This window comes from Elephas maximus, chromosome 5 (genome assembly GCF_024166365.1).
Source record: "Elephas maximus indicus isolate mEleMax1 chromosome 5, mEleMax1 primary haplotype, whole genome shotgun sequence".
Lineage (NCBI taxonomy): Eukaryota > Metazoa > Chordata > Mammalia > Proboscidea > Elephantidae > Elephas > Elephas maximus.
Window position 1 is genome coordinate 105,685,111 of NC_064823.1, and position 23,673 is coordinate 105,708,783.

A 23,673-nucleotide genomic window follows, 5' to 3' on the forward strand; every position below is an offset into this window, starting at 1 on the left:
AAGACCAAGAAAACAAACCCTACTAAAATCCCTTATGCTATATGATGGAATTAGTTTAATAAATCATGCCCTCCCACTCGTGACAGAAAATTCTCAGATGAAGGATCGGAGATTTGAGAAAGTTCCTCAATTTTGATGTTCTCTTTTTCTGAGTATACAGCAAGAGTTGGAAATGTTTACTGAGGTGAATGTTACTTTGAAAGGAACATTTTATAAGGAAACAGTTTATTTTTTGAAACAAAAAGTTGGCGTATATTTCAAATCCAAAGGGCATTCATTAAAAACATGGAAATCCCTAGGCATTAGGATTGTAAACAGCTCCTTTCCAATTATTTAGAAGTGCTGAAAAGTGCTTTCTCAAGTGGACTGAGTTTGTCTGATGCATCAACCGAAGTAAATTTCCAAGATAAACAGGGAAGTATTCACAAGTTCCAAGGGGAGCCCGTTTAAATTACGTCTTGGTTTTTCCCAATTGCTTCATTTCCTGAACTTTCATTATATCGTTACTTGGGCTTACATTAAGGGCCAGGGGAAAAACTGCAAATTACTACATCTTGCCCTTCTTTTGCCTCCCTCCTCCAGCCGAGGACGTAGGTCCTGTCTCCCTGCCCCCCCCCCCCCCATAAGCCGACGCCACGCTCCTCCAGGAGGTGAGAAAGGAATGCGGTCCAGTTATCATCCAGCTTTGCCCCCAACTCCAGGTGAGGAAACGCAAATGATGCCTTCTGAGGAAAGAAACAAGAAGTCTTGCTTTGAACAACACCCGAAAAATCTTCCCTGGCGCCCAAAGTGATGTTTTGCTTTCCAAGGAGAGACGCTCCCCTTTTTGGCCTCTGGGTCCCTCATCCGGCAGGAAGCTTTACTCCTCCTCACCACTCCCGGCATCCAGGGTGAAAGCCAAAGTCGCCCCGGTCTAACGCTCCCGCGACCGGCCGCACCCTCCACCCAGTCAGGCCCCGCCTCTCCGGCTTTCCAGTAACCGGCGCCCTCCTAGCCAGTGCTGGCAAAGGGGCATCGGGAGATCCCGGTTTCCTCTACGCCCGGCGGCGGGAGGGGGGAACGCCGTTGCGGCCACGGACCGCGCAGACGCGCGGCCCAAGGGAGCGAAAACCTCCTCAGGCGCCCGGGATCTCCGCGCGCAGCTCTGCGCCGCCTAACGGGGCAAGTCGCATGCGCACCAAGACACGCCGGTAAAAGAGAGAGTGAGGGGAGGGGCGATCTGAGAGCTGGGGCCTGCCGTCGGAGCCCGCGGGGGTGTGTGGGGGGGCGGGGGGGGTCGAGAACGACGCATGCGCCGAGAGGGAGCGCAATCACGGACTCGGCTTGCGGCTACCGGTTTAAAAAAGGAAACCCCGGAGAGCGCGAGCGAAATCTGGCTGCCGACGCGTGCGCGCTCCCGGTGAGTGGCGCACCACCGAACGGGCCCGGTCTGACGTCCGGCGGCAGACTTGCCTCGGCAGCGCATGCGTGCTCCCGGTGCCGGTGGAGGAGGGGAAGGGAAGGGAGGGGGAGGACCAGGCGGCTGTAGCGGTGAATTTTCTGGGGGGCGGGTGGGGGGCGCTACTCACAGCCCCAGGTGCAGCTGGCGCTTCAGCCGCGGTGTCTGCTGGACGCAGCAGGGTTTGTGGTTCCGAGTCACCGCAGCCAAACTCCAGGGTGGGGGAGGGAAGAAGCCGAAGCCGCCGCAAGCTACACGGTGAGGGCGCGGGGAAGGGGAGGGAGCGGGGAGCGGCGTGTGTGGGGCCGGGGGGCGGCGGCCAAGGGAGGGGAAGGCGAGAGCTGAATCCCAAGTTTTGCCTGTCACCCTAATGTGCCTTTCCTCGGGAGTTGGGGCGGAGGCCTGCCCTGGCTGAGGGGCCCTCCTGGGCAGTTGAGGTTACCTGCAGAGCAGGGGCGGGATTGGGGTGCTCGGCGGGGCCGGGTACCTGAGGGCGCCCGGGGCTGCTGCGGAGTCCAGCGGCAGGGCGGCCGGGAAAGCCAGGGATCGGGTGCCGCAAGGGCTTTCGCCGGGGACCCGCTAGGCCTTGTGACCCACTTTATTACTGTCACAACTCGGGCACGTTTGGAGCGGCGCCCAATGGGGCGCCGGGGCTGCCAGCTCCTCCGGCGAACCCCCGCCCTCCCGGCACCCGGCTCGCGCGCCACGGTCAGTAGTCCGAGCGGCCGCCGTTGCCTTGGGGCTGGTTCCGTTAGTGGTCGTGGTTCCGGGGCTCGGTCCTCGAGAAACGCGCGACTCCACGCGTCGGACTCGAGCTCCTGAACCGGTTCGAGGGCTAGCCGCGCGGCGCCGGGTTTCCCTCCTTCCCTTGGCGCCTCCCGGCTCCCTGTCACCGCAGAGGCTGGCGTTTTTAGATCCCTTTCGTCCTGAGAAGCCGGATTCTCTGTGGATGGGTCTGGTGCCCTGGCCCCGGGTGTGTAATTCTAACACGTAGTGCCGCAGAGTTTATATTCTTTAAAAGTATTTTTCACTGGCGTAGAAATCATCCTGTTGATAATAGTATTCAGAATCCTGAAAGATAAAAATCTTGGTCTCTGACCTGGCAGATGAAAGATCAAATCAGTTTGTGGTTTCTTGTTAGAATGTCGTACCATATGATTTTAAGGCTTTCTAGCCTTTTTTTTAATCAATATTTTCTTTTACAGTAAGAGAAAAGCACAAGAAGTAAAGAAACTTGCAGTCATTGTTGATTTGACTATTACGCTGATCCCCAGAATCAAAGCAAAGGTAATTTCACCTGAAACATTTTAATTTATAGCTTTATGTTAGTGATCAATGGAATATTTTCCCTCTACGAGTTTGGAAATAAACATTTTAAAAAATGTAATTTAGATACTGAGGTGCTATTTCTGAAATCTAGCCCTTGGAACATCTCAAATCTAATTAGTTTTAAAATCTTTTTAGGGAAAGAAAATGAATTCAAGAGTTAAGTAGTTGACTGAACAGAATGTCATTAAAAGCTAATTTGAAGAAAGTAGACTGAAAGTTGTGGTAGAACTAGTCATAGTTAGCTATAAAAAAAGAATGAGGAAGCTTTCTGTGTACTGACATGGAAAGGTTTCCAAAATATGTTATCAAGTGAAAAAAGCAAGGTGTAGAACAGTGTGAATAATGTGTTACTTTTTGTGTTAAAAAAAGGGAAAACAAGAATATAAACTTGTGTTAGTTCTTCTGTTTATAAGGAAACTCTGGGAGGACACTCCAAAATTAATAACTAGCCTGATGAGGGAAGGGTGGGAAATGAGACATAAAGTGTGTACGCTACAATCATGGATTCAAAAAATAGATTAAATCTCCTGAAAATAATTTGTTATGTGGTTTTTGTCTGTCTTTCCTAATGTATGGTGTTTTGGGACATTTTCAGTATGACTTCTCTTAGGTTATAAAAAAATGAACTAAAATGAAAAGAAAAAGTTAGAATACGTTTCATGTTTATTTACACTTTAAGTATTAAGATGCTGAAGTCACAGGCAAATAAAACTTTTAGAGTTATTTGGTCATATTTTGCCTACCTAAAATATGTAACAACATTGTCTACATTTAGCATTACAACTGAATTGTACTGTTTTCAGAGTATAGTTTGTGTCCCTCCCCACACCCTTTTTTCTAAGTCACAATTGTATAAAATTTTATTTTTTTTTAACCCTTAAATAGTCACGTTAAAAATGAACAGTCCATGAAACTTGATTGTCCGGGTAGTTTGCATTTCAGGTTGGAAAACTTTATTTTTCTTTTCTTATGAAAAATGAAAGGAAACTTTTCCCTTCTTATGAAGAATAAAACTGAGGTGCAAAAAACTAAATAATTTTTTTTTATGACTTATGGATTGTTGTGAACATTTTACTGATGATTTTTTAGCTCAGCGCTGCTGACCTTTTTAGTGATATGGTCAACGGCCCGTGGATTTAACTGTCGTGTTAAGATTGAAAAGGCGTTGTTAGAGTGGTTATAATTGGAGAAAGGGGTGTTACTCAAACTCTCTCTGGTGGCTGATAGTATACAAAGTGTGTGAATGTGGGTACAGTACTGAGTGACAGCTCCTGTGGTTTTTTTAAGTAATATTACTAGTATTCCTTTTCATTTTGTGGAAAAAAAAAAGGATAATTGCATTATAGGTTTCTCTAATATCAAAACTTCTGCAAAGTGGCATTTATTTATCATTTGACCTCCACGTGGGCCCTTTTTTCTGTAAATGAAATCACATTTTAAAATTGTATTTAAATTTTGTTTTTAAAGTTACAGAAGTAAATTAATGTTCATGAAAAATTAAAACAATGCACTGTATATATAATAAATGAAAACACCCTTCACATACTTGCAACCTCCATCTCACATCCCTCAACAGGGGTACCCAGTGTTAACTTTGCTATGTAACCTTTCATTTCTTTGCATATGTAAACGTGTCCTGTTCAGTCTTGCCGGTTGAATTTTTGTGATTGAACCTTTGCTCTGCCAGTTTGCCTCTGCTCTGGGCTCTGTTACTAGCCACAGGACAAGGAAATGACCAGGGGTATGTAAGAAATTTTAACGTAATGGTTCATACGTTAAGGCATAACCTGCGTTTTCACTTGTGGGGGGCAGTTGTTTTGGAGGCCTTTACAGAGGTTGCAGTAAGGTCATACTGGCATGAACTTTCAATATCTGGTATAGATTGAATTCAGCATAAAGACTTGGATTCTGTGACTTTTATAGGATTCTTTAGAGTCCAAGTTCTAGTGTTTTCTTTGAGATTTGACTTGGTCAGTGGCTCATGGAATGAATTTTCATGTTATCCTCCTGTACATGCAGACCACTAGGAAAACCCCTAGATTACATCAGCCTCTTGAGATCCTCTGAAGTGAACCTAGGCAGATTCTGTTCATAACGGAGGGATGGAATCCAGTCTTTGAAGGGGAGAGGAGGCCCTTTGGTCTGGCTTGTGCTTAACTGACAGTAGTCTCTGCCCCCACCCCTCTACGCAGAGAGACCACCACCTAATAGTTTCAAATGTTTTTTTTTTTTTTTTTCCAACCAAACTACAAAGAATTACTAAGCCTTAAATTCTTTTTAGGCGATGGAGTCTATAGAAAGTTGAAAGTATTATAGGTTTCTCCGCTATCCGAAAGCAGAGCATTCCTGTGAAACCTTTGGTAAGCCGAAATGGTGTAAAGTGAAGAAGCAGTTACCGTGAATTGATATAGGAAAAAATTTTGAGCATTCTCAGACCCAAAAAATAACATACCAAAAAAAAAAAAAAAAAAAACACATAGAACCTAAAATAACACTAAACCCAAAAACCCAAACCTACTGCCGTCGAGCCTAAGAGTCTAATGTATAGTAAAGGCAGGAATGCTTAGTTCCCAGGAAAGGAGCTTGGCAGCTTTGCTGCTCGGGGTGTGCACTGCCTCTTTAATGGCTCGCTTGATGCAAAATAAATGCTAGAATGCTATTTCCAGTTTTTTTTTTTTTTAATCTTTTTTCTGTAAAAGCAAAAATCCTCTTCGGATTTCTTTTGGTTAGCAAAAACAGGTACTAATAAAGGTCTTTCATAAGAATGCAGAGGGTATAAAGTGAACTTTGGAAAAGTGGGGGATATCTGTAATGAAAATTGTTTCTAGACTCCATGGAATACATAGATGCAGTAGAATTGACTCTGCAATCAATAGGTTTGAAATCCGTATGATTAAAAGAGCTCATGTATAATAACTATGATACAAGATAGGACATGGTGGATTCCAGAAGAAAGGTGTGTATAGATATAGTTAAAACTCGTTTAAATACGCATATGGTTTGTAAGAGTGAGACTATTACCACTATCTCCAGCTTTTTTTTTTTTTTTTTTTCTTTGCAGGAGTGTAGGATAGAGAGAGAATGTATATTTCAACCTTTTTTTTTTTTTTTGAGTTGTGCTTTAAGTGAAAGTTTATGGCTCAAGTTAGTTTTTCATACAAAAAATTACACACATATCGTTATGTGACACTAGCTGAAGTCCCTGTAGTGTTACAGCATACTCGCTTGTTTCCACCCTGGATTTCCCGTGCCCATTGAACCAGCTCCTGTCACTTTCTGCCTTCTCATCCTGCCTCTGGACAGGAGCTGCCTGTTTAGTCTCGTGTATCTACTTGAACTAAGAAACACACCCTTCATGAGTACTGTTTTATGTTTTATAGTCCATTCTAACGTGTGTCTGAAGAGTGGCTTTGGGAATGGTTTTAGTTCTGGGTTAACAAGAGGATCTGGGGGCCATGTCTTCTGGGGTCCCTCTAGTCTCAATCAGACTGTTAAGTCTGGTCTTTTTTATGTGAATTTGAGTTCTGCATCACGTTTTCTCCTGCTCTATCAGGGATGCTCTGTTGTGTTCCCTGTCAGGGCAGTCATTGGTGGTAGCCGGACACCATCTAGTTCTTCTGGCTCAGGTTGATGGAGCCTCTGGTTTATGTGGCCCCTTTTGTCTCTTGGGCTAATATTTTCCTTGTGACTTTGGTGTTTTTCATCCTCCTTTGGTCCAGGTAGGTTGGAACCAACTGATGCATCTTAGGTGGCAGCTTGCAAGCTTTTAAGACCCCAGACCCCACTCACCAAAGTGTGATGCAGGACATTTTCTTAATGAAATTTGTTATGCCAGTTGCCCTAGATGTCCCCTGAAACCATGGTCCCCAGACTCTGCCCCTGCCACTCTGTCCCTCAAAGTGTTTGGTTGTGCCCAGGAAACTTCCTAGCTTTTTGTTTAATTTGGCTGTGCTGACTTCCCCTGTATTGTGTGTTGTCCTTCCCTTCACCTAATATGATTCGTGTCTACCATCTAGTTAGTGAATTCTCTCCCTTCCCACCCTCGTAATCGTCAAAGAATGTTTTCTTCTATGTTTAAACCTTTTCTTGAGTTCTTGTAATAGTGGTCTCATACAATATTTTTCCTTTTGTGACTAATTTTACTCAACATAATGCCTTCTAGATTCATCCATGTTGTGAGATGTTTTGCAGATTGATCATTGTTCTTTATTGTTGTATAGTATTCCATTGTGTGAACATACCATCATATGTTTATTTATTTATCCGTCAGCGGGCACCTAGGTTGTTTCCATCTTTTTTGCTGTTGTGAACAGTGCTGCAGTGAACATGGGTGTCCATATATCTATTACTGTGGTGGCTTTTATTTCTCTAGAGTATATTTCAAGGAGTGGGATTGCTGGATCATAGGGCACTTCTATTTCTGACTTTTTAAGGATGTGCCAAATTGATTTCCAGAGTGGTTGTACCATTTTACGTGCCCCCTAGAAGTGTATACGTATTCCAGTCTCTCCAGAACCTCTCCAGCATTTATTGTTTTGTGTTTTTTAATTAATGCCAGCCTTGTTGGGGTGAGATGGTATCTCATTGTAGTTTTGATTTGCATCTCTCTAATGGTTAATGATCGAGGACATTTTCTTATGCATCTGTTGGCCGCCTGAACGTCTTCTTTGGTGAGGTGCCTGTTCATATCCTTTGCTCAGTTTTTAATTGGGTTATTTGTCTTTTTGCTGTTGAGGTTTTGCAGTATCTTGTAGATTTTAGAGATTAGACCCTGATCAGATATGTCATAGCCAAATTTTTTTTCCCAGTCTGTGAGTTGTCTTTTTACTCTTTTGGTGAAGTCTTTTGATGAGCATAAGTGTTTGATCTTTAGGAGCTTTTAGTTATCTGGTTTCTCTTCTGGTGTTTGTGCATTGTTAGTAATGTTTTGTATACTGTTTATTCCTAACATTGTCCCTGTTTTTTCTTCCATGATCTTTTTCATTTTAGATTTTATATTTAGGTCTTTGATTCATTTTGAGTTAGTTTTTATACATGGTGTGAGGTATGGGTCTTGTTTCATTTTTTTTTTTTTTTTTTGCAGATGGATACCCAATTATGCCAGGACCATTTGTTAAAGAGACTGTTTTTTCCTCATTTAATGGGTTTGGGCCTTTGTCAAACATCAGCTGCTCACAGAAGGATGGATTTACATCTGGTCTATGTATCTGTTGTTGTGCCAGTACCAGGCTGTTTCAAGTACCGTGGCGGTATAAAAAAATTATATCGTGGCGGTATAGTAGGTTCTAAAATCAGGTAGTGTGAGGCCTCCCACTTGGTTCTTCTTCAGTAATGCTCTACTTATCTGGGGCCTCTTCCCTTTCCACATGAAGCTGGTGATCCGTTTCTCCATCTAGTTAAAAATGTCATTGAAATTTGGATTGGGGTCATATCGTATCTATAGATCGCTTTGGGTAGAATTGACATTTTCGCAATGTTGAGTATTCCTATTCATGAGCAAGGTATGTTTTTCCGCTTATATAGGTCTCTTTTGGTTTCTTGCAGTAGTGTCTTGTAGTTTTCTTTGTATAGGCCTCTTATGTCTCTGATTAGATTTATTCCTAAATGTTTTATCTTCTCGAGGTATCTCAACCTTTTAAATACTTAAGAAAGGACAGAATAGCTTGTTAGTTGCCACTGAGTCAGGCCCAACTCATGGCGACTCTGTGTATAACAGAACAAATTGTTGCCCAGTTGTATACCATCTTCGTGATCATTGGTATGTTGGAATCCGTTGTTGTAACCATTTTGTGGTGTTTTCTAACCTAGGGGCCTCATCTTCCAGGCACTATATTGGCACTTGGTTATCTGTAAGGTTTTCATTGGCTAAAAAATAAAAAAAAAAATTAAAAAAAAAATTTTTTTTTGAAATTTTTGGAAGTAGGTAACCAGGCCTTTCTTCCTAATCTGTCTTAATCTGGAAGCTCCACTGAAACATTCTGTAGTGCCTTCCAACCTAGGGGGCTAATCTTCCAGCATGGTATCAGTACTTTGTGAACCATAAGGATTTCACTGGCTAATTTTTTGAGGTAGATCATAAGGTCTTTCTTCCTAGTCTGACTTAGTCTCGAAACTCCACTGAAATCTGGCCACCATGGGTTATCTACTGGTGTTTGAAATACTGGTGGCATAGCTTTCAGCATCATAGCAACACGCAGGCTATTACAGTACAACAAATTGACAACTGGGTGCTGGAGAACAAACTTAGACTGCTTAAATCTTGGCTCTTAACAAAAGGAGTTAAGTTGTATCTTTATAGCAAGTATCTGTTAAGACTACCTGATAGTTTTAGTAGTGTTTTTCTTTCAGCTTTTCCACTCAGAAGAGCCACATTCTGTTTTATGTGGTAATTACAATACAGCCTCTCTTAGATTTCAGGATTGTTAGAAATATTAGGAAATTTAAGTCTGTCAGTTAACTATTATCTACTATCTAACATGTCAGTGTTAGCATTAAAAGTAAATCATTTTCTCCTATCTCGTTCTTTCCTCAGGGCACATATTTAATGTCCCTCTCACCTACTCCTTGCTGCATTTTTGCTTTTGGTGGTCTGTCAGAAAATAGTTTTTTTACTATAAATATCTTAAGCTATGAAAGTTGTAAAAATGGCAGCGTGGGGGCATCTCACCTCCTTTAACTTCAGGAGTGGAGAAGATCAACATCAGCCCAAAATTGATTCCTATGAAGTGGAGGTCAGACATGCCTCTCTCTCCAACCTTTTTACCAGTTCTGACGCCAGCCATCTCTCTCATGTCATTCTGTGCTTCTTTGGTGGGTTCAGTAATTCATTACAGTGGCCACACACAACTCACAGACAATACTGATTATTATGGGGTTTATTAGGGAAGTTACATGTTACAATTCAGAATCAGGAGTAACTCAGGGTACAGTTCTTCCAACAGGGATAGCCTCTTTTCGCCTGTGTCTGCAGGTAGGTCTCTCTCTGGCCCTTGATCTCTTGGCCTCGGCTCCTTAGCCTGGCCCCTCCTCTAACTAGGCAAGTGTTAAAACACTTCAGCTCAGTCAATAAGTGCCTGGGGGCACCCCACTCTGCCGATAAGCCTTGGCCTGAATGTGGTCGGCTCTCTCGCTCCATTGGTCAGCACACCCACTGTAACTGCCTTACTTCCTGGGCCAGGAAGACCACAGCCCATTGCATTGTCTCGTGCTAGTCTCTTGATTTTGCTGCCTCTTTTTTCTGGTGCCACTTCTCGTCATCTCGTGCTGTCTCCAGTGTTACAGCTGTATGTCTGTCTGTCTCCTGGGTCTAGGGGTTCTCAGCTCAGGGACCCTAGGTTCAAAGGATGTGCTTCACTCTTGTCTCTTCTTCTTGGTGGTAGTGAGATTCTCCCTTTCCACCTCTGAGATGGCTCATTTTAAGCCTGGCGGGATGGCAAAACTGACCAGTCTGCTCATTAGGGTTCCATGCACCTAATTTGCATGGTCCCACCCCCACAAGGGTGCCATATACCTTATTTACATTATTAGTAAGCTGTCTAATCCCCTTGGCAGGCCACAAGCACCTTATTTGCATAACCCCACCCGATCATATGGCGGGAGTTACAAGACCTTGGTGAAAAATGCTGTATAAAAGCGATTCATCACACTGCAAAAACAAACAACAACATTGTGGGGGGAAAATTATTCAGAGTTCCACATTATAGCAAAATTGCTTTTTATTGCTCATGTCTTTTTCCTTTCAGTTATTTTATTTGCAGATGTGTAAAGTAAAAAAAAAAAATAGTTTTTTGTAGTCATTGTACAGGTGGACATCAATTTTCTTCTTTTCTGCGTCTAAAATTTTAGGTAGAGTTGTATGAAGTATTTATAGAACACTTTTAAGTGGGAGAGCAATTTAATTCTTATTGATTGGCTGCAATTATTATAATGGCATTTATATTTATAGTTGCTTTACAGCCATTTGTTAGTCATTTTTATAGTCCTGTTAGATGTAACTTCAGTGAATTAGACAGATGAAGAAACTTCTGTTTTAAGTCTTAGAAGTCTACAAAAAGAAATCACTTGTAAGATATGAATTGCATTTGACTTTTAGAGTAAGCTGTTTAGGATGTGATTTTTATTTTTCAGAATTATTTGTATTCCTACATTAATAAGATCTAAATAGTAAGATGAGAATTCCTATCTTCTTCAAAGAGTTCACATTTAATAAGGTGCTTAAAAATTTTAATTCTCACCCAGAATAGTGTAAAATGAAAGTACAGGTTGATTCATGTTCAAAGGTTTTTTATTTTTTAAAAAATGGGGGTTGTACTAATGAAGATTAAATCATATGCATAGCCAAAGATTTATCATTGTATTAAAATATGGATTTAATGTAAATAGTTGCCTTCATTTCTCTTAATCTCTTTTTCCCCATTATAAATAGAACACATTCCTAGTGTAGAACACTTGGAAAACAAAGCACAGCTAAATATTTAAAATGTAACTGGGAAATCCTACAACCAAGAGATGACAGTTGTTAACCTTTTGAAATATATTCTTTGTCCATTTTGTTTTTTTGTTTGCCATTACGTAAGTAAAACCCTGGTGGCATAGTGGTTAAGTACTATGGCTGCTAACCAAGAGGTCGGCAGTTCAAATCCACCAGGCGCTCCTTGGAAACTCCATGGGGCAGTTCTACTCTGTCGTATAGGGTCGCTATAAGTCGGAATTGATGGCACTAGATTTGGTTTGTTTTTTTTTAAGTATATGTACACTTATAGACACATGATGTTTACAAAAATGGGCCCATAATACATTCACTGTTGTGTGGACTGTTCCGTTCACTCAACAGTGTATCATGAGGGTTTTTCTATATCAATATTTATTTTTCTACAACATGATTTTTTTTAATGGCTACATGGTATTCTCACCTATGCTGTGTACCGATGTACAGCAATTTACTTATTCATCTTTTCCTGTAGGATATTTATGTTTTTTCAATTTTTAAACTAATACTACTGTCAGTGCCAGTATTAGTCATCAGGTGGAGTCAGTAACTTGAAAAAAATGTAATAGGATATCTTCAGAAAAATTGGCATTCAAGTAGAATGATACTGAATTTACCTTGATATCCAGATTAAATAGAAACTTCATGCTTTTTTGTTGAAAAAATATGCCTTAAGTATATAATAAATAGGTCCCTGGGTGGCACAAATGGTTTGCACTCTCCTAGCTGAAAGGTTGGCAGTTCAAACCCACCCAGCAGTGCAACAGAAGAAAGGCCTGGTGATCTGCTTCCATAAAGATTACAGCCAAGAAAACCCCATGGAGTTCGTTTCTATTCTGTAACTCATGGGGTTGCCATGAGTCAGTGAACTTGATGGCAACAGGTTTGGTTTTGATTTTGGATTACATTATTAGCAAGCTGTTTAATCCCCTTGGCGGGCTGCAATCACCTTATTTGCATAATCCCACCCAGTCATTTGGTGGGAGTTACAAGACCTTGGTGAAAAATGCCATGTAAAAGATAATCTAATAATGATCCATAATAATGAACCAAACCTCAGATTTTTGTAACGGTGCATTTTCTTGCTGAAATATGTTTTACTTTGAATTGTATTAAATTAACTTTGCATTTCATGAGCGTAAATCCTTTTGATAGCAACGCTTTGTGTGGAAAGTATGGGAAGCTATGAAGCTGTCTGCACACACAGTGAAAATTTGAGCTGTAACATTTTTACAATGGTCTGTTTAGTGGAAGGAGCCCTGCTGGCACAATGGCTAAGTGCTCAGCTGGAAACTGAAAGATTGGTGGTTCAAACCCCCTGAGTGACTCCATGGGAGAAAGACCTGGCAATCTGCTCACGTAAAGAGTATAGCCTAGAAAACCCTATGGGGCAGTTCTGCTGTGTCACATGGGGTCGTTATGAGTTAATGGCACCTAACAACAAGTTCAGTGGAGAGTTTTTTTTTTTAAACACTACCTTAAATGGAAAATCTAATTCCAAAAAATGTCTTTTGTTTCAAGGAATTGACTCTGGCCTAATGTAGGATTTCTGTGATATCTTTTTCAGCTCCTAAGTATGTGATGCTAATGTATGCTACATTCTCTGGCTTAAGTTAGGAAGAAAAACCGTTATGGTAAACTATTTTCCAGAGGAAATAGGTATGATCTTAATGTTAATGCAGTGGTTTTAATGTGTCTTCTGTTGTCTATTCTTGAATCCTATACATTTGCTGATTTTTAAAAAATTTTATTTATTATGTTGTTGAGAATATACACATACAGCAAAAACATAAAGCAATTCAGCAGTTGCTATATGTACAGTACGGTGACACTGATTACACTCTTTGAGTTCTGCAACCATTCTTTGAGCTGTGCAACCATTCTCATCCTCCTTTTCTGAGTCATTCCTCTCCATTAACATAAGCTCACTGCCCCCTAAAGTTCTTTTCTCATTTTTTGAGTTACTGTTGTCAGTTCGTTATCCTATAGATAGCTCTTAAAAGTGCATAATGCTTAAGGCAAACATTCTTTGCTAGTTAAGCTAAACTGTTGTTTGGTTTTCTCATGTTTTTCTGAGTTATTTTTAATAGTGACTGTATTTTACTTTTTAATTCTCTTTTCCATGAAATTAGGAAATTTTTAGATGTTTCCTGTATTTATTTATCTTCAGTGGCATAACCAGATTGTTAAAAATATCTTTTGTTTTCCCCTGAAGAGTTTCTTATTGTCACCTGAAACTTAATAACAAAGACACAAGCTACTTTAACAAGACCTTGTGCTTACTTACTGTATTTATTGCATGATATGGTGATTAAGAGCACTGGGCTCTCACATGAACCACAGCTTCTTTGAGCCTAAGACCAGAAGAACTAGATAGTACCCAGTCACCACTACTGAGTGTCCTGATCAGGAATACAATAGAAGGTCCTGGACAGGGTGAGAGAAAAATGTAGAACAGAATTCAAATTCCTAAAAAAGGCCATACTTACTGGACTGATAGAGACTAGAGGAACTGCTGAGGCTATCGCCGTAAGATACTCTCTTAGTTATCTGGTGCTGCTATAACAAGTACCACAAGTAGATGGCTTTAGCCAACAGAAATTTATTCTCTCACAGTCTAGGAGCTGGAAATCTGAATTCAGAGTACCTGCTTCAGGGGAAGGCTTTCTCTCTCTGTCAGCTCTAGGGGAAGGTCCTTGTCATCAATCTTCCCTTGGTCTAGGAGTTTCTCAGCACAGGGATCCTGGGTCCAAAGGACATACTGTGCTCCTGGTTCTGCTTTCTTGGTGGTAGGAGTTCGTTCTCCTCTCCGCTTTCTTCTGCCTTTTATATCTCAAAAGAGATTGACTTAAGATACAATCTAATTCTGTAGATTGTCATGCCTCTTTAATATAACTGCCTCTAATCCTGCTTCATTAACATCGTAGAGGTTAGGGTTTACAATACATAGGATAATTGCATCAGATTGCAAAATGGAGGACAGCCACACAGTACTGGGACTCATGGCCTAGCCAGGTTGACACACATTTTTGAGGGACACAGTTGAATCTGTGTCATATACCCTTTGAACTTAGAACTGAAGGAGGTCACCTTTCAGCCAAATAATAGATTGGCTTATAAAATAAACCATATCACTGAGAGTGATGTACTCTCAAACAATCAGCTATATGAGACCAAAGGTCAACATTTACCCAGAAGTAAAGATGAGACAGGAAGGAGGGGTAGGGAAGATAGATCAATGGAAACAGAACAAACAGAATGGAACAAATGAGAATGCTGATACATTGTAAAAATTTTAACCAATGTCACAATAGTTTTGTGGTTTATATAAAAATGACTCATGAAAGTACCAAAAAGTATAAAGAAAATCTATGATGAAAAATATCTCCTAAAAACAGGGATAAGCCCTGTTAGTATATATATATATTTTTTTTTTTTAGCATTTTCTAAGGGGTGTGTGTGTCTGTGTATGTGTACATGTTACAGTGCTATAGCAAGTGGAATATATACAAGATTATAAACTCTTCTCAACATGTTCTCTGGATGTTTTTGCTTGTGATTAAATATAGATTTGCTTTATTTTAGTCTAATCAATCTTAGTCTTTTACATTGAGTATTTAGTTCATTTATATTTAATGGATTTTCTGATACAGTTGAATTTATAACTGCTGTCTTCCATCTTACTGTTTGTTTTCTCTTTGAGTGATCTGTTTTACATTCTTTTTTACTATCCTTTTTGCATTCTTTTTTGTTAAGAGTAAAATATGTTTTTTTATTCAGTTTTTTCTCTGTTAACATGTCAGTTATGCATTCTTTTATTATTTCTTTAGTGGTTATTCTAAAGATTACTACATGCTTCTTTGACTTATTAGTCTAATACAAATTATTACTTTTATGATTCTCCAGTAATGCCAGTCCTTACAACACTTTACCCTCCACCCTTTCCAGCCTTTTTATAGTAGTATTGTCCTATATTAGTATATATTTTAAAGCCCAAGAGACATTTTTATCTGTATTTACTCTTTCTAGGGGTCTTCCTTCCTTCCTGCGTATCTGTGTTTTCTCTGGAATCATTTTCATTCTGTCTGAATAACTGCCTTTAGTATGTATTTTAATCCTGGCCTATCTGCTAACAATGAATTTTTCTATTTTTGCTTGGAAATATCCTAATTTTACCTTTTTATTTGAATATTTCCACTGAGTGTGGAATTCTAAATCGGTAGTTATTTTCTTTCAACATTTAAAAAAATGTTTCATTGTCGTCTGGCTTCCTTTGTTTCTGTTGAAGTCAGCTACCAGTCTTATTGAAGGTAATGTATGAACTGTAGTTTTGCTGAGAGTATATATTTTTCTTTGGCTCCTTTTAAGATTGTGTCTTAGTTTTTTAGCAGTTTGATTATGATTGCTGCTGAATTTTCTTGATGTTCCTAGAGTTTTTTTGAATCTGTATTTGATACCTTTTGGAGAGCTTTGGAAAGCTCTCAGCCATTATCTCTTTAATACTGCTTCTCTTTTTTATTTTCAGACTGCAATTACGCATGTGTTACACCGAATGGTCATGTTCCACATGTCTCTTAAGCTGTTTTATTTATTTATTTTTATCCGTATACTGTTGCCCTGGTGGTGCAATGGTTAAAGTGTTAATCTGCTAACCAAAAGGTTGGTGGTTCTAGCCCACCAGCTGCTCTGTAGGAGAAAAGACCTGGCAATCTGCTTCTGTAAAGACTACAGCTTAGGTAGCCCAAGGAAGAAGTTCTAGCCTGTCCTGTAGGATTGTTGTGAGTCCATATTGACTTGATGGCACACAGCAAACAGCATACTTTACTTCGGGTATTTTCTGTTGACCTGTCTTTTAGTATATCAAAATTATCTTCTCTTTTGTGCAAACCCACCAATTGTATTCTTAACTTCATATTGTGGTTTTGAGTTCAAGAATATTTCATTCAATTTTGTAGATTTTTAGTAGATTGTAATTCTCTTAAACATATTAAAGTTATTTTAGCTGCTTGCTTATTAATTCCAGTATCTTTGTCATGCATTGCTGTGCTTATATTGTTTGTTTTTCTCTTGGTTATTGGTCCTGTGGTTACATGATTCTGTCTCTTTACATGCTGGCTAAGTTTTTCAAGGAATTCACTCATTTGATCTAAGATGTTAAATTTATAGGCATGAAACTGTTTGCAGTATTCCCTTATTTTGCTTATAATACATGCAGAATCTGTTGTCAGCTGCCGTAGAGTTGGCCCCTGACTCATGACAATTCCATACACAGTGGAGTGAAATGCTGCCTGGTCCAGTGACATCCTCATGGTTGGTTGCAGATCAGACAATTATGATCCATAGGATTTTCATTGGCTGATTTTTGAAAGTAAATTGGCAGATCTTTCTTCCTAGTTCAGCTTAGTCTGGAAGCTCCGCCGAAACCTGTTCAGCATCATAGCAACGCACAAGCCTTTACTTACAGATGGGTGGTGACTGCACTTGAGTTGCATTGGCTAAGACTTGAACCTGCATAGACGGTAAGAATTCTACCAGTGGAACCACCAGTGCCCCTATAGAATCTGCGGTGAGCCTGGTATCTGTATGATCTGTAGTGATTCTGTGCCATTCTTGATGTTGCTAGTTTGTTTCTTGTGTTTTTACATCTGGCTATAGGTTTATCAGTTTTTGACAAGGTTCTCAATGAGTGAGCTTTTGATTTAACTCATTTTCTCTAGTTTTTGTTATTTCCTTGATTTCTGCTCTGATCTTAAATATTTCTTTTCTTCTGCTTACTCAGGGCTTAATATGTTCTACTCTTTATAGTTTGTTGGAAACCCTGGTGGTGTAGTGGTTAAGTGCTACGGCTGCTAACCAAAGGGTCGGCAGTTCGAATCCGCCAGGCGCTCCTTGGAAACTCTGCGGGGCAGTTCTACTCTGTCCCATAGGGTCGCTATGAGTCGGAATCAACTCGACGGCACAGGGTTTGGTTTGGTTTTTGGTTATAGTTTCTTAAGGTAGAAGTTCAGATCATTGATTTATGACCTTTTTTCTTTTCTAAATAGGTTTCCCTCTAAGAATTGCTTTACCAGCATCACACAAATTTTGATATTTTCATTTTCATTTATCTCACAATATGTTTTAATTTCCCATTTGATGACTTCTTTGACCTATAGATTTTTGAGAAGTGCATTATTTAGTTTCCAAATAGTTGAGGAGTTTCCAGAGATCTTTCTGTTATTTTTAATTTATTTTCATTGTGATCAGAGAACATACTTCATGTGACTTGAATCTTTTTTAAATTTATTGAAATTCATTTTATGGCCCAGAATATGGTCTATCTTGGTAAATGTTCTGTGTACTTTTGAAAATGTTGTTAGCTGGAGTGTTCTATGAATGTCAATTAGGCCAAGTTGATTGATTGTGTTGCTCCTGGCTCTTGATTTTTGATTGAATGCCAGATAGTGTGTATTAAAAAAAAAAACAAAAAAACAGAAAGAAAGCATTACCAGGTAATGGTATTTTTTTTTTTTTTTTGCCAGAGGGGCTCATGTTTCTTCTAGGCACATAGAATTGTGAGCGAATTACCTTAATTAGTGGAGGTGGAGTTGCTATTTTGGTAGTTTGGTTGTACTCCACCCCTGGTTTGCCCTTATTTCTCTGGTGTGGTCTTCCAAAGCTTCCAGTTCAAACCCTGGTGGCGTTTGTCTTCTTGGCACTGTGAAAGGTGGGAAATTTACTTTGCCTTTTTAAAGTTTTTCAATTAACTTTTTAGCCTCTTACCCTGCACAGCTTTAAAATTCAGCCCGTGTCCTGAAGGAGATAATGGGCATGAGTTTGAGGTCCCTCCAGTTCTCCAATTTTGTTATTCCATCCCTGAGTGAACATCAAAAGTTGTCTGAGCTCCCCTGATCTTCAGCAGCATCTTCTGCACAGGCCAAACCTCAATTCTCTGCTTCTAGCCTGCACTCATAATCAGAAGATACTCCCAGGGAAAAGACAACTGTAGATCCCCTGAACACCTTTAAAAGATTCTCCCCTCTCATATTTTAGACCTTCTTGTCTCCATGCCTTCATAGCTCTCTACTGCCTTTAAAATATGATTTCTTGCTATTTGTTTAGTTTTTCTAATTGTTTTCAGAACCTTGGTGGTGGCATAGTGGTTAAGAGCTCAGCTGCTAACCAAGAGGTCAGCAATTCAAATCCACCAGTCACTCCTTGGAAACCCTGTGGGGCAGTTCTGCTCTGTCCTGTAGAGTCACTATGAGTCAGAATTGACTTGACAGCACCTAACAACATTTTTTTTTTTTTTTAACAACAGTAGTTGTTTTCAACAAGAAATTGGTCTGCTGCAAATTCCTCCATCCTATCTGAATGTGGACAACTCCCTATTATTTTTTAAAGCTACACAGAATGCTCCATTTTTATGAGCCATTTTAAGTGCTCTTCTTTCAGATGTTATATAGTTGGATTTTAGTTTTTGATCTGATATGCTTCTTAAAAATCAGATTTGATGTTTAACTTATATATGTTAAAACTGACCCGTTATAATTGTACAGTTTGAGTTTTGACAAATATACATTCTTGTGACCACCACCACAATCAAGATACAGAAAATTTCTATGACCCTGAAAAATCTTCTCTTCCTACCCCAGCCCCTGGCAACCACTAATCTACTTTCTGTAAATATAATTTTGCCTTTTCTACAATGTAGTATAAATAGAGTCATACAGTATATGGTCTTCTGGGTCTGGCTTTCACTTAGCAGAATGCTTTTGGTATTCACCTATGTTGGTTTGTCTCTTTATTGCTGTATACTATTCTATTCTAGCAATAGTTGATGGACATTTGTAGACATGTTTTCATTTTACTTGAGCAAACACCTAGGAATGGAATGGCTAGATTGTATGGTAATTGTATGTTTATATGAAACCGACAAACTTTTTTCTAAAGTGGCTGTACCAGTGTACACAAGAGTTCCAGTTGCTTCACATTCTTGGCAACACTTGGTATTGCCACCATTTTTAAATTTCAGCCATTTTACTGGGTGTGTAATGGTATTTTTAATTTGCATTTTCTTAATGACTGATGATGCCAGCATCTTTTCATGTGCTTATTGGTGATACATGTATTTTCTTTTGAGAAGTGTCTTTAACTCTGTTGCCCGTTTTTAAAAATTGGGTTGTTAGCTTACTTATTATCAAGAAGGAGGAGGTTTTTTTCTTAATATATTCTGTTGTAAGTCCTTCATCAGATATTAGAATTATTAAAATTATCTCTGGTTCTGTGGCTTGCCTTTTTATTTTCGTAATGGTATCTTTTGAAGAGAGAAGTTTTGAGTTTTGATGAAGTTCAATTTATTAGCTCTTTTCTTGTATTTCATATTTTTTTGTGTTCTATTTAAAAAGTATTTGCCTACTCCAGAGATTATAGTTTTTGTGTTTAAATCTGTGATTCATTTCAAGTTAATTTTTATGTATGGTATGAAGTGAGGGTTGAGTTTTTTTTTTTTTTTTTTTTTTACTAGATATCTGCTTGTTCCAGCACCATTTGTTGAAAAGACTGTCCTTTCTCCACTGAATGAATTACCTTGCTATTTTTGTCAAAAATATGTGCAGGTCTTATTCTGGACTCTTTATTCTATGTAGTGGGCTGTATGTTTCTCCTTACATCAGGCATTCCTCGGGTTAAAAATGAGATTCATTCCTAACTGTGTCTTTAAGTCAAATTTGTATGTCGTTTGGAACAGTTGCATACAGTTCTATTTACCCTTACTGAAAAGACTTAAAGCCTTTTCATTAATTTAAAGGCTGCAAGTGCAGCAAGTGAAGGTGATTGTGATGAAGAATTTGTTGCAAGTAGGGGTTGGTTTAATCGTTTCAAAGTGAGAACAAATTTACATAGCATTAAAGGACTAGTATGAGTTGTCCATAAATTGGGTGTTCATAAGCTGGGGCTGCCTGTACCATAATGTCTTGATAATTTTAAATTAGGTAGTATAAATCCTCGAATATTGTTGTTCTTTTTCAAAATTGTTTTGGTTGTTTTTTTGTGCTTTGCATTTCGTATAAATTTTAAAACCAATTTGTCACCTTATGCAAAAATGGCTGGTGGGATTATGATTGGGATTGTATTGAATATGTAGATCAATTTGGGGAGAATTGGCATCTTAGTGATACCAAGTCTTTTGATCCATGAACACAATATACTTCTCCATTCATTTAACTCTTTCATTTCTCTCAGTATACTTTTTTAAAAACAATTGTGATAAGAATATATATAACAAAACATATGCTATCTCAAAAATTTCTGCATGTACAATTCGTTGACATTGGTTACATTCTTCAAGTTGTGCAACCATTATTACTGTCCTTTCCTCCACTAACATAAACTCAATGCTTCCTAAGCAAAAACTCTCCGTTTTCCTCTCCCTCACACCTAGTAACCACAATACATAGAAATCATTGGCTTCTATATATTTGCTTATTGCATGTGAGTGAGATCATAGATTATTTGTCCTTTTGAGACAGACTTTTAGCCAGCATGATATTTCCAAGGTTCATTCATGTTGCGGTATGCATCAGGGCGTCCTTTCTTTTTACGGCTGAGTAGTATCCCATTGTGTGTATATATACCACATTTTGTTTATCCATTCATCTGTTGTTGGACATTTCAGTTGTTTCCACCTTTTGGTTATTGTGAAAAGTGCTGCAGTGAACATTGGTGTACAAGCTTCTGTTTGCATTCCAGTTTTCACTTGTTCTGGGCACATATGTAGGATTGGAATTGCTAGGTCATGTGATAGTTACGTTTAACGTTTTGAAGAACTGTCAAACTGTTTCCCACAGTAGCTATACCATTTTACATTACTACCCGCAGAAGATGATGGTTCCAGTTTCTCCACAGCCTTGCCAACACCTATTATTTTATGTTTTTTGATCATTGCCATTCCAACAGGGGTGAGGTGTATCTCACTGTAGTCTTGATTTGCACCTCTCTAATGGCTAATGATGTTGAACATCTTCTCATGTGCTTGTTGGTCATTTGAATATCCTCTTTGGTGAAATGTCTGTTCAAGTCCTTGGTCCATTTTTCAGTTGAGCTGTTTTTCTTGTTAAGCTGTAGATTTTTTGATATATTTTGGATATTACATCCTTATCCCGTATATAGTTTCCTGAAAATTTTCTCACAGTCTGTAGGTTGTCTTTTCACATTTTTGATAAAGTACTTTGGTGAACAATAGTGTTTAATTTTTATGAGGTCCTATTTATCTGTGTTGTGTTTTGCTCCTTGTGCTTTTGTTGTCATATCTGATAATCCATTGTTTAAAAGTAGGTTCCACAGGTACACCCCTATATTTTCTTATAAGAATTTTATAGTATTAGTGTTCACATTTATGTCCTTGATCCATTTTGAGTTAGTTTTTGTGTATGGTGTGAAGCATGGATCCTGATTCATTCTTCTGCATGTGGAAGTCTGATTTTCCACACACTATTTATTGAAGAGACTCTGGATTTAGCACCTTTGTTGAAAATCAATTGACCATAATGTATGGATTTATTTCTTGACTTTCAGTTCTATTCCACTGCTCTGTATGTCTGTCGTTATACCAGTACCAGCCTGTTTTAATTATTGTGGCTTTATGAATACGTTATGAAATTAGGAGGTACGAGTTCTTCTGCTTTCTTTTTCTTCAAGATTGCTTTAGTTATTTGGTGTCCCTTGCTCATCTCTGTAAATTTGAGGATTCAGTCTTCTATCTCTGTAAAGAAAAGTGTTGGAATTTTGATGGCTGTTGCATTGAATTTACAGATTGCTTTGGGTGGTATTGACATTTTAACTATATTAAGCCTTCCAGTCTACAAACACAGAATGTCCATCCATTTATTTAGGTCTTCTTTTATTTCTTTTAGTAATGTTTTATAATTTTCTGTATATACATCTTTCACCTTCCTGGCTAAATTTATTCCTAGGTCCTTAATTCTTTTAGATACTGTTGTGAATGGTAATGTTTCCTTACTTTCCTTTTCCACTTGCTCATTGCTGACGTATAGAAACCCTACTGATTTTTGTGTGTTGACTTTATATTCTGTCACCTTGCTGAATTCATTTATTAGTTCTAATAGCTTTCTTGTGGACTCTTTGGAGTTTTCTGTTTGTGGAATCATGTCATCTGTGAAAAGGGATACTTTTACTTCTGCCTTCCCAGTTTGGATATCTTTGATTTTTATTATTATTTTTCCTAGCCTAATTGCTCTGGCTAGTTCTTCCAGAATGATGTTGAAGCAGTGGCAAAAGCAGGTATCCTTATCTTTTTCCTGATTTTAATGAAAAAGCTCTCAGTCTTTCTCCACTGAGTATTGTGTTACCTGTGGGTTTTTCTTAAATGCCCTTTATTAAGGAATTTCTCTTCTGGTACTCTCTTGTTGAGTTTTTATTATGAAGGGATGTTAAATTTTGTCAAATGCCTTTTCTATATTGATTGACATGGTTGTGTGGTTCTTTTTCTTTGGCCCGTTAATGTGTTGTATTACATCGATTGATTTTCTAACACTGAACCACCCTTGCATTCCTGGGATAAATCCCACTTGATCGTGGTGTATAATCTTGTTAATATGTTTTTTGATTCAGTTTGCTAGTATTTTTTTCTCCCTATGAAAGATCTGTGATTATGTTATTTAGTCCTTCTTTTTTGTTTTAGTGTTGTCATCTTTTACATATTGTTGCCTCTGTTTCCCCATTTTCAGTGTTTTAGCTTTGATTTATTTGTGACTTCCCTATCTGGGTTGATATCTCGTTGTTCTGCCCTCTGTTCTAGTCTTCAGTTGTTATCTGATGTTACTGATTTTCTAACTGGAGGACTCCATTTAGCAGTTCTTGTAATTTTGGTTTGGTTTTTACAAATTCCCTGAACTTCTCCTTATCTGGAAATACCCTAATTTCGCCATCATATTTGAGAGACAGTTTTGCTGGATATATAATTCTTGGCTGACAGTTTTTTTTTTTTCTTCAAGGCTTTATATATGTCATCCCATTGCCTTCTTGCCGCCATGGTTTCTGCTGAGTAGTCCCAGCTTACTTGGTAGAATAGAGGGTCAGCGAAAAAGAGGAAGACCGTCAATGAGATGGACTGACACAGTGGCTGCAACAGTGGGCTCAAGCATAGCAACAATTGTGAGGATGGCATTCTGTTGTACATAGGGTTGCTATGAGTTGGAACCAACTCAACGGCACCTAACAACAACAGTCCGAGCTTAGTCTTATTGACTCTCCTTTGTAGATGACTTTTTAACCAACTCAGCGGCACCTAACAACAACAGTCCGAGCTTAGTCTTATTGACTCTCCTTTGTAGATGACTTTTCATTTATCCCTAGCCACTCTTAAAATTCTCTCTTTATCTTTGATTTTGGCAAGTTTGATTGTAATACGTCTTGGTGA

The 23,673-nt window shown here is 38.9% G+C and overlaps 1 protein-coding gene across 7 annotated transcripts in view; it reads left to right on the plus strand.

Annotated features, from left to right (window-relative positions):
* Nucleotides 1-932: 932 nt before the first annotated feature.
* CLOCK (clock circadian regulator) overlaps nt 933-23,673 on the plus strand; it is a 147,254-nt gene continuing 124,513 nt past the window's right edge. For 3 of the 7 annotated variants that reach the window (XM_049886889.1, XM_049886892.1, XM_049886887.1), the window contains exons 1-2: nt 1,536-1,696; nt 2,644-2,725. The gene's annotated coding sequence lies outside the window, so the exon portion shown is untranslated. Of the gene's footprint in view, nt 1,191-1,292; nt 1,400-1,535; nt 1,697-2,183; nt 2,412-2,643; nt 2,726-2,749; nt 4,509-23,673 lie in introns of those variants that run through there. The other 4 variants (XM_049886890.1, XM_049886888.1, XM_049886891.1 and 1 more) reach the window with 4 other exon arrangements.